A 12271-nucleotide genomic window follows, 5' to 3' on the forward strand; every position below is an offset into this window, starting at 1 on the left:
TAACCGAGTCCAAAATGAAACTACAATTGAAATTTCCATTTCCATGGATAAAATGGAAGTGTAACCTTTTAAAAAATTCAGGGTCAATGTTTTATAATAAAGAATTATATTTCCTAAATAAATTTTTATTAAAAAAAATAATAAAATTTCCAAATAAAAAAAAACTCAATTTTTCTCGTCATAAACTCTTTTATCATTTAAATTCTTCATTTCGAAAACATTCACTAGCTCGTCAAAAAAATTCTATCATTTAAATTTTTATTAGCAGAAATAAATTAAAAGTTTTATGAAAATTTCCGAATAAAATATTATGATCAATGTTTTCATAATAAAAAAGTTATACGTCCTAAATATATTCTTATTAGTGTCTGCCATGTGGCAATGGCCAGGGACTATAATAATCCATATGCGATGTTATAGCATTAATTCGAAGCGCTATGTTATTAATTTACGCGGAATATTGCAGGGTGACCAAAGTTTTCAAAATGCGACGATGTTTGCCATTGTCGGGATAACCAAAGTTTTGAAAAGTGACCGTGTTTGCCATCTTATTTGGCCTCTTCCCGAGGCGGAAGAGGCTGGACCATAGGTTTATTTTGCTTTACCCTGTTTATTATCTGTGGCGGTCAAAGAGTTCATATTAATGTTAAGGTATGTTAACATTAGTTCGCGTTTGTTTGCAGGTTGGCTAGTATATTAGCAGGTTTGAACATATTGGCAGGTGTTGTGCATGCAGGGGGTGTAGGTGTCCATGCATGGTGGTGCAGGTGTTCTGCTAGCCTCCCTCCCTTGTTTCCTAACTGAATTGATTGGGTTGGCAAAGCCTTTCCTCAATTGGAAATTGGATGGTCTTTCATGTCGGTCAGAGGAGAGCTCGAGGAGATAGCAGTCGATACACTATGGATGATTCGGCCAAGAAACCAGTATGTGGGATGCGAAATGTCAGGCATATTATGAGGCAGGCTAGTTTGGAATAGCCCACTGAGAGCTCTGAGACACAGACAACTTCTCTTTCAAATCCAAGATCTAGGACGACAGTTGCATAGATGGCTCAGAAAAGTGAATACCTGTCTTAATCGCTAACCCGGGATCGAATAGGTATCTTGCGCTGTCACATAAAGGACTACTACTTAATGAAATGAAATTGAAGCGAGCCAGTGAATTTATATGCAGAAGACTACACTACGGATGAGAGCGCCATTCATTCATATTAAGACATGGTGAACTACAAGAAGCGATAAGGAAAGGGCGAAGAACAAGCCCCCAATTTCTTCTATTCGGATAAGAAGTCAGCCACTTACTTAACTGTGAACACCAACAGCATACGAGAGTCTGCAGCACCAGAGTCTTCACCTTCGCGAGTTCACAGCTCGGGCGGCAAGGAAGAGTGACTGCAGGGTCTGGCAGACAGACTACTGAGTTCATCAGCATCAGCCCAGGCTGGGATACCAGGCGACACCGCTCACAACCAGATCACAGATCATACACCAGTATTTTGACGTGGTTAAAACCCTCAAACAGGGAAACAGTCCACGGCCTGTCCCAACGTGGGTACTACAGGCAATTTATTAATCAAAGAATGAAAAATTACATAAGCTTCTCTCATGCACGGATTAGCTCTAGAATTACTACGGTTATCCGAGTAGCATGGTACCATCAAAAAAACTATAACTGATTTAATGAGCCATCCGCAGTTTCACAGTCTGAATTAGTTCATACTTAGACATGCATGGCTTAATCTTTGAGACAAGCATATGACTACTGGCAGGATCAACCAGGTAGAGTTATCATGATTCACCGGAGAAGCGGGCAAGCCCGCGCCGGCCTTTTATCTAAAAAATGCATCCCTTCCAAAGAGTCGGGACTTGGTGCACGTAAAAATTTACAGGGTAAGTTCCTCAGAAAGAATACCAAAAGGACACCGCTCACAACCAGATCACAGATCAATACACCAGTATTTTTGACGTGGTTAAAACCCTCAAAGAGGGAAACAGTCCACGGCCTATCCTAACGTGGGTACTACAGGCAATTTATTAATCAAAGAATGAAAATTTACATAAGCTTCTCTCATGCACGGATTACCCGAACAATGACCCTCCATGCGCTTTAAATAGAACTCATGGACCAATCGGGTGTCAAGCCACGGATCAAGTGTCGGTAATACCGAGGAGAGAATGAACCGTCGGATCACTACATATCGTGACCGTCGGATTGTAAGTTACAAAATGTACAACGGTAAAGAAACACACTTTACCTAACTCTATACTAGACCAAGTTGAACTTAACTATTTCCTATGTGTCGGAATATCCTAACAGGGCGGGGGACATATATGGATTTCTTTACTTTTTACAGTACAGAAAGAGGCCATTTCATGAAGTCTCTTGCCTTTGCTTCCCAACATCTGCTTCCCAGAGAGCTGCATGTCAATCCCAACTTCAACTTCTCAGCTTCCCAGAGAGCTGAATGTCAGTCCCAAACTTCGTTTCTTGCATCTTCTTCTTGCATATGCTCTATGGAGGACAGGAATTGGAGCAAGGGTGATTCCTTGGGCGAGAGCTAATCTCAAACATGTTGCACAGATGCTCATCATCTCTACAAGTAAGTCAATGATTATGTTGAATAATGGATATTCCCATGTTGGAGTTGCTTAATTTTCGTTAGTTTCTATCAATGTTTTTACATGACAATTTTGCAGATTGCATTAATCTACTATTATAATCTTAAACTACTTTACTAAAATGCTTGAATAGTTATTCATTCATCCATGCTTTGATCAATAAATCTTAATTATTGAATTCTTTGCTTATAGTATTTTGCTTGGTCTCGGAAAAATGCTACATCTTTTTCCATTTTCATTGCCACTCTCATTCATCTGGTTAATTGGGCTGACCTCTCTTGTTATGATGATTAGGGCATGCTGATGTTGTGTTTTATGTACTTTTATTGTAGCGGATAAGACCATTCTCAGGTCTCCACGGAGAAACGCCTTCCATGAACAAATGGAAAATCAAGCCGCCGAGTGTTGCTATTTCTGAAAGATAGAATCACCTCTCGCAAAGACCACCTATGCCGTTATAGTAGACATGAAGAACACAGGTCTCTAGGGCTTGAATTTATCATATTATTTTCTCTTTTCTGAACCATTTGAAAATTTCTATGTAATTATGAACTCAAAAGGTGGCATAAAAAAGGAAAAAAAGGGAACTGATAACCGACCTGATCAATTGCAGAGGGCTTTTTCCTATGGTGAAAAGTAGAAACCAGTATTGCCAAGGCATGAACATGATTCATACTAACAACAAATTGATCCTGCAACATCCTGGCACGCTCATCGGACATACTAACCAGCACCTCGTTTCTCCTTTCAATGATATCAGTATTCATGGAACGATAGATATACAGAGATACTATGAATGCAACCAAAGCCCATATAGCCAATGCCTTTGTGTGCCATGTTTGTCCAGTCTGTGGACAGGCTGACGAATTTTGCTTCTTTGCAAATCTCGACCACCACTTGACAGCTAACTTTGTGGAACCACCACCATTATGGTTCATATTCATGTTCTTACTTGCAGAAGCAGAGAGTAAGCCAGTGCCATTAGTTAACATCTTGGCTTCCAGGGAGCAAGTCATAATGTTACACATTTGAAGATAAACTCCCCCAAGTCAAATGACAGTGAAATTTTAGTACATTAAGATAGTAGTTGTAGTTTAACCTCAGCCCACGTTCTATTTTTTGACACCAGCTTCCAACCTGAACCAATATAAACTAAACTTACCGTGAAATATGAAATATTAGCAGCTTCTAAGCCATGGTACTTCACAATACTGCTCTTTCGCGACTGAAAGGACCACACCCACCTGGGATTCAATATGGGTAGCCTGATTCTGACGTCAAAGTTGTGATTTTAGGGGGGTTTAGTATCATTGCAACTGATAGTATCCAAAAGCCCACACAGAGAAAAGACTAACCTTAAATTCAACCAACAATGATCATTCTTGGGGCAATTAAGAGCGCTCAATAAGCAAAAAGAAGACATCAAAACCAGAATGGACGAATTTATAAAACTAGAATTCCATTACCACATGAGATTCAAAGAGCTGGTGGACTTAATAAGGCAGGTTTAATAAGGCATTTGGTATGCATGCAGGTTGTCATTCAGCGTGAGCCATACGTGGCTGTGTTTATCATGACAAAACAATCATGTGGGTGTCGCTACGCTTCTCCACGTACTTCCTTATTGCTTTGACACTAGCAAAGGACGGTGGGACCTTCCCTTGTGACATGGCGTCTTTGGCCTTGCGTGATGTGGCGGGACCTTCATTTGTGACGTGGCGTCTTTGGCCTTGCGTGATGTGACTGGATTCAAGAAGTGTCGTGCAATATAGTTCGGTGGCTGGATTCATGAACTGGCGTGCAATATGGTTCTGTGGGTTGGCCACTAAATTATAATACTTCATTGTTGTTCACACCTAAAATAATTAAGTCTTACCATTACTTTTTTTAATTGGTCATTAATAAGGTTAAATGTCATTATAATCTAGAAATAACAATTTATTTATACATTTGCAATCGGAGGAATCGCAATTATATTTATATATTTGCAATCGGCTTTGTCAAGTGTAAAGAGAGCAACGACATAACATTAAGAACCATTTAAAAATGAGAAATCTCAATTTGTCACTATTTCTTATCAACCCACAATATCAATTAAAAAATGAGAAATCTCAATTTACCACTGTTTCTTATCAACCCACAATATCAATCATAAGTTACATAATACCAAGCAATAACACATACATATGTAAAAATAAAACAACCTACATAAATTCAATTACAAACCTGGAAATGTGAGCAATTGAGGCAGCGGCCTATCTGCCGAAACAGAGGTACCATGAAACACTGGAATTCAGAAGATTGCGTTATTTCTAGAACTTCCTCCAGTTGTCCTAGGAACCAAACTTCCTTTTGGTTGTTTGTGACAGGCCAATACATTAGTACACCCCCAATAACAGTATTCACTAAAGTGAAATCATTTTCCACAAACTGAGTGATACAGTGTGATAGTTGTTGATGATAGAAAGCAAGGCATTTAGGCTATGCAGACGCAAAAGAGCTCTACTTAAAAAGAGTTTATGTTCCTCTTTTAGAGGTAATGCAAAACCATTTATTATGCTACCTAGAATTTCCAACAACTCACTAATGCCATTGTGTCTCTCAGTTTCATAAATAAATTGATTGGATATGTTGTTAATTGCTTTTCGTATAAATGGTCGATGCATCATATATTTTCCATAAATGCGATGCAATATAGTTTTTGCATACTCTCTCTCTCTAGGGTCTTGACAGTCAAATAGGTTGAGCGATCGCTGTACAAAGAAGCAGTCTATATACCTCTTGGCTAATCTGGGATATTTATCTGTAGAAATTATGTCTCACAGCAAGAGTTCATACACTATCTGCAAATGTGGCCATGCGGGATCCATACAGGGATCTTCTTCTTCCCGGTCAAATTTGTCCAATCCTGTACTTTCATGGCAAGCTGGAGGCAAGGAACAAAAAAGATTTGAAGAAAAAATTTGGCAATCTCCCCCTGAACCCTTTCTGTGAGTGTGCCTGCTCCATACTGAACATAGTCAACAAGCTCCAGTAAGGTTTTCCGCTTGAACTCTTTCTCTGCAATATTTTCTTTAAGGTTTGAGAAATCATATTTGAGACAACAAAGATTGAATTTTTTAATCAAGATCCTGTCTTTCAAACCAAGGAACATCTATCAACAATGGTAAATTTGTAGTGGGGCTTAGACTACCATTGGCAGAATGATCAGATTCAGCATTAATCACATCATTCTCTTTGATTGGAGATGTCAACGGGGTAACTACAGAGCTCAGTGCCACGAAATCCTTCACAAGCGGACAAATCTCAGCTCAAAAGCATATACCACTAACACAATATTTAGCAACAAGCTTCAGCGACTGATCATTATATGGTTTTGTGTTTCCTCGGTTGTACACGTGGGATCTTTCTCTTCATTCGCAAGCCACTGCTTGTTTCTCTGTCTCATGTATCCTTAGAACCAATTTAGAAGCATATAAATTTCACTAAAAAACCAATCTGTTACAACCACAACTTGAAAAGGTCATCCACAAGCCTATTGTGCCAACTCAGGCGATGCTGCAACATCTGTTGAAGTTTTGGGCTTGCAGAAAGTACCAGCAGGGACAGATAAAGCCAAACAGTTTTAAGTTGAAAACACAAAGGGGCAAATCGTAAAGCTAACAAAGAACGCAAGAAATTCATGAAATTCGGGCCCCTCATTCTCTCTACTTGGGCTCCAAGCTCGTCTTAGCAATCTCTTCTCATGATATGGCAAGGGAGTTTATGAAGACTCGTGATCTGCTTTTTTCCATCAGATCTCCATCAATTTCAGGTAATTACTTGTTGTATAATTATTCGGACGTCGGCTCTGCTCCATATGGCCCTTACTGGAGGCAAATGCGTAAGCTCTGCGTTTGTAGGCCCTTACTGGAGGCAAATGCGTAAGGGTAAAAGCATGTTAATGTGTATCACTTTTTCCCTTTTTGTGGCAAAGAAGTTTTATAAAAATAAATGTAGTTGGAAAATTTACTCTTAAATTTACAAAATCATCAAAACATAGGTGGTGATAAAAGAAGACAAAACATGTCAATTTAAATTCAATTTCATGTCATATTTTTCCTAAAATTTAATATATATTTTTTATCTAATTTATTCATTTTCTTTAAAAGATATCATTAATATTTTACATAAATTTTAAGTAGTGACAAAATTGTGACCCCCCATTTCTCTATTGATTTATGTTTTTCAGTTCCAATTTCTTTAAGAGATGTGTTGTAAACATTCTAAAGATTGCTAAACAAATTTAAAAATAAAAGGTAAGCATATTTTTTAATTATTATTAAAATACTAGTAAAAATGATCATCTTTTCGTATATATAAAACCGCGACCCAAGAAACTACCCTTTCAAGTTTATAAAATCAATTTTTTTTAATAGAAATTTGAAAATAACATAAAACAAAATGTTAAGACTATTTTTTGAAAATTTTTAAAATATATTTTAAATTTTTTATAATAAAATTTTTAATTATGATTATAATAACATATTTTATATTATTCAAAATATAATATATAAAATTATTTGATTAGAAACTCTAATTCTATTTTTATATATATTTTTAAAGAGTTTTAGCATTTCATTTAACTTTACATAAAGTTATTTATATTTTGTGAGTGATTAACCACAGTTTTTACCAATATTTACTATCAGTTGACTTATTTGCAAATTTAGTATTTACTTTTTATAACATTATTTATATTTTCTAAACCCATTAAATAGGTTCACTATAGCTTTTACTAAAATTTATTGTGAGTTAGCTTTGTTACAAATTTAGCATTTATTTTTTATAATTAACAAGTATGAAACTCAACTTATTTAATTGATATTTTTATATTGTTTTTTTTTATCTTTTTTCATTTAAGTACATTTTTGTTTTTGCCATATAATGAGACACATTAGCATGCTTTTACCCGTAAGCTCTGTGTTTTTATAAACGCAAAGCTCCCAAAGAGCAATAGAGCAAGCAGCATGAACATATATATGAGCGATAAATTGTAAATTCCTTGCAGGGACTGGGACTAATTCATATAATTGCGATTCGTTTCTACATTTCATCTCTGATGTGTGCTGAACTGCTTTTTTTAATTCAATCTTGAAGGTTATAGTGTTTGCTGCAAATGTTCCTGGTGAGGGGAAACACAAAGTCATGTCCTATATACGTCTCCAAAGAAACCTCCCTGGTTTCAATCCAAATACGCGTCACTGCTTGTATGGATTAGTAAGTGCTCTCATTTCTAAAAAGAATGGCGTTGCTTGAACCTGACATGTGGTATCTTAGGTTAATTGCTTGATATTTTACTAAGACATATGGTATCTCTTCATTTAGATAATCATGATTTTATTTGATAACATACATTTACTTTTGTGTATAATTTGTATGATTTTAAAAGTTGCTTTTGCAACCCCAGGATGCAGATTTAATTATGCTGGCATTGGCAACTCATGAAATCCACTTCTCAATTTTAAGAGAGGTTGTTGACTTCTTTGCAACATAAACACTGATATTTTGTTTCCAGATATTCTGGGATTACTATGTAAGAGATAGCTCTGCGTCTGAGTATATACCTGTGGTGATGATACACGTCATCACCTTCCCTGGTCAGCAAGAAAAATGCTACCTTTGTGGTCAGGTTGGTCATTTGACAGCTAATTGTGAAGGGATAGGGATTTCATTACAGTAAGTCTACTGCCATATGCCATTATGCTAATAATTGAGCAGTTTCTCAACATCTGGACCTTGTGAGAGTACTTGGAGTTTGACATGAAGTTTTTGTGGGGAATGATTTCCTTCCGCACATGCCTACATTAGAAATTCGTGAGGTTTGTACATGATTTCTTGCATTCCTGTAGTGCTTTTCTTTTATTGACAAATCACAAAAAAGCCTTTGCTACTGGCTTTGTTATACTGGTGTTTCCCCTTTAACTGCTCATCATTATTTGATTGGGAAATTATATTCCTTGTTATGAAATGAATTTTACAGAAAGTACCAGTGTGGTTGTATTATATTAAAGAGGATGCAGTGAAAGACCATAAATTAATTCAAATTTCTGTCAGGGTGCAATCAACTTGCTGATGGTTGTATGCCACTTCCAGAACCAGTCCTAGGCGCTCTCACATCACTATCTTGCTCGCCCTTCGCTCAGTAAAATATATAGTCCCACTTGACTAAGAAAAGATGGCAGTGGTATTTTGAACTCTGGTATCAAAACTGTGCATTGGATGTTAACTGACATAAGCAGTCTCAGCAGCTCAGTAGACAGTTGCAGTCCCAAAGGTACACACAATCACTTCCTGTTCTATATCCATTTTCATTGTTCAACTTGCTATTATGATTTTGTGACTTGTAGTTGCATTGCATCACTAAACATAATATTGAACTTTGGTATCAAAACTGTGCATTGGATATTAACTGATAGCTCAGCTCAGTAGACCTTCGCAGTCCCAAAGGTAGACATAATCACTTCCTGTTCTATATCTTGTTATATGTGACAATGGTATTACCAATTTTACAAAGTCTACAAAGTCAAGAACATTCTCTGTTTCACAATTAATTTGTTCTACAACTCTAAATCTTCACATGATTACAGATAATAACTCTCTGTTTCAAATGACATGCTCTGTTTCAATATCTGATTTACATATGATCATATTCTAACTATGACTTCATAATATGATTTATAGGAATCTCCTTGGATCCTCAAACGATAAGAACACCTGGAGACAATACTTCCTCGTTGAGGAAATACAAAGAAAATTTATATGCCTGAGAAAATTGTTTAAACATTATCCTGTTCAGTCAACCTTCAATTGACTGGGAATAACCATAAAGGCATTCTCTGCTTGGCAGTGGTATTTTGAAGTCTGGTATCAAAAAAGCTAGCATGGAGGAGTGGCAACTTCACTTTCTCTGCAAAAGTGTTCCCAATTCAGTATGACAGAATATAGTCCCACTTGACTGAGAGAAGTACAGCTCTATTTTATTATGTCTTTAGATTCCAAGAAGAAAATGGCAGCAAAAAAATTCCAAGACCTAGCACTTAGTTAGCTACAGTGGTACAGTGGACTGATATTCTTGATCATTAGTTTGATTATGCAGTATTGGGCATTTGGATTGCAGAACCTGGCCATACTTAATATCATAATAACAAGCCTAGGTTATTTGAACTCTGGTGTCAACACTGTGCATTCGATGTTAACTGACATAAGCAGTTTGAGCAGCTCAGTAGACATATTATGATTCTGTGACTTGTATTTGCATTGCATCACTAAACATAATATTGCATCAAACACTTAGTCGTCATCATGTGTCTGAGAAATTCTTTTTTATCTTGGCAGTCGTATTTTGAACTCTGGTATCAAAACTGTGCATTGGATGTTAACTGAGCCTACTCAATGCAGGTGCATTCTCAAGTGCATTCTCACGCTGAACTTACTCAATGCAGGCACTTAAATCTGCTCAGGAAGCAACTATGGCAAGGCCGGCTAGGTTTTGCATTGGATCTTAACTGAGCCTACTCAATGCAGGTGCATTTGACCGAATGAAAGCACCAGTAGCATCCCCAGGACCAGTCACAAAGCTATCAGCTAGAAGCAACTGTGGCAAGGCCGGCTAGGTTTTGCAGGATGACCAATTCAGTTTGACAGAATCAGCATCTAGTTCGGTTCTCAATGCAGGGACTTGCTGCCTCGCAGCCTCCTTGGCAAGGCCGGCTAGGTTTTCCAGGATGAACAATTCAGTTTGACTTAGGTTCTCAATGCAGGAACTTGCTGCCTCACACCCTCCCTTGTTAAATATTAAAAATATAATAAATTTTCCAAAAAAAAATGAATTTGTACCGCCATAGATTTTCCATCATTTACTTTCTTCATTTATAAATGTTTTACCGTCTAGCGACAATAATGATCTGGTCAGATTTTTACACAGTTCTAAATACCTCCAACGTTGACCATGGGAGCATCATGTACAGTGTCAACCTCGGACCATTTGAGTTTTTTATGTTTTATATTTTAAAGTTCTGCAATTCTCACGTACATGCACATATCGCTGTCCATTACATTTCGTAAGGAAATGGGATGAACCTCGGACCATTTGAGTTTTTTATGTTTTATATTTTAAAGTTCTGCAATTCTCACGTACATGCACATATCGCTGTCCATTACATTTCGTAAGGAAATGGGATGCTTTAATGGTTAGCCAGATTACAGCGTGAACGAGATTAATGACATTTAGTCCAAAGAATCCTTACGAGTTTAAATGTTCATTACGTTACGTATTCAAGAAGTCAATGGCGGTTGCCATGCAGAATTCCTACTGGTGTTCCGCCACAGACCCTGCTTCTTGGTTATCAAGAAAAATGCTTAAAGCTTTTTTTTAAGGAAATGACTTCTGGTACAGTGGTTTCTCTTTTTGTTTATCATTTAAATTTGGAGTTGTCTGTAATGCGATTTTTTGGAGATTCCGGTGACGGAATCCGGCGGAAGAAATTGAGGTTAAATCTTGATTTGTTGCAGTTAAAATGGTTTTTTAACTGCATATTTGGATTCAGCACCCTCGAAAACCCCTGAGAAGCTTTCATTGTGCAGAAACTAGCTATCAAACTTGCGATTCCAATAAATTCCTGCCGGATTTCGACCAGAAAAACCCGCCAAAAAAACTTTCAAAAAATCGCGTTATAGACAACTGCTTTAAATTTCTCATCAGCAAATATGAACTATATTTAATTAGTTCTTATGCTTCGTTTTCAGTGTAGTTTCTTAATGGGGTCCAATCCTTGAATTTTTTAAGTTGAAGGCAGTGTCCAATCCCAAACAAAATAAAAGTCATTTATTTAATCGCAATTATATTAAGTTAGTGTATGAGATGCGCTATCTGAAACTTGCATTTAACAACAGGAAATAATTAAAAACTCATACATCTATGTATAGAAAATAACTTAACATTTATGTATTAAAAAAAAAACCCTCATCAAATTTTCATTTCACAAACAAGAAAAATAGCCCCGGATTGATAAAGATATATTTTAAAAAACATCTTTTATAAAAGAAGTCAATGATGTTTGGCATGAAGAGCTCCTCCTGTGCTTCCGCCACAGATCCTGGTGTGGTCGATTCATGTTCTCGCACTAGCTGCTTCACTGCAGGTTGACCTATATTCATACTGTAGCGTAGATGGAGGAAGATATCGCTTTATAATTGTTGAAAGGGCAGTTGATAAAGTAAAATCAATATAGAACTCAAAACAAACTCTTCTTTTTTAATAATTTTATTTCGCGAACAGAAAAATGTGAAGGTTTTTTGTTTTTTTTTTTTTTCCTTTTAACGAAAACCGGCTTCTGTTATAGACGTTTCTGCTTCTGTTTGTTTATTTAGATTTAGATTTAATTATTTTTCTATGTATTATTTTGAGTGGAGTTTTCTCATGTTATTTTAGGGTTAGGAATTTGAAATTTTTTAGGATAGTGGAGTGGGAATCCCAAGCATGATAGGCATGTTTGGCTTGATTACAATTATGTTGGGTTATGTATGAATGCGATAGTCTGAGATTTGTATATAATACAAGCAGGTGATCTGAAATAAAATGATTTGGGATTTATTTATATGTATAAAATTTA

General features: G+C 36.5%; 1 pseudogene; it reads right to left on the reverse strand.

Annotated features, from left to right (window-relative positions):
• Positions 1-2347: 2347 nt before the first annotated feature.
• Positions 2348-5772, reverse strand: LOC149251653 (serine/threonine protein phosphatase 2A 57 kDa regulatory subunit B' alpha isoform pseudogene; annotated as a pseudogene).
• Between the last annotated feature and the right edge of the window lie 6499 nt (positions 5773-12271).

This window comes from Pinus tabuliformis, chromosome 7 (assembly GCF_031772625.1).
Source record: "Pinus tabuliformis cultivar Carrire ecotype Pingquan chromosome 7, CPIR1, whole genome shotgun sequence".
Taxonomy (NCBI): domain Eukaryota; kingdom Viridiplantae; phylum Streptophyta; class Pinopsida; order Pinales; family Pinaceae; genus Pinus; species Pinus tabuliformis.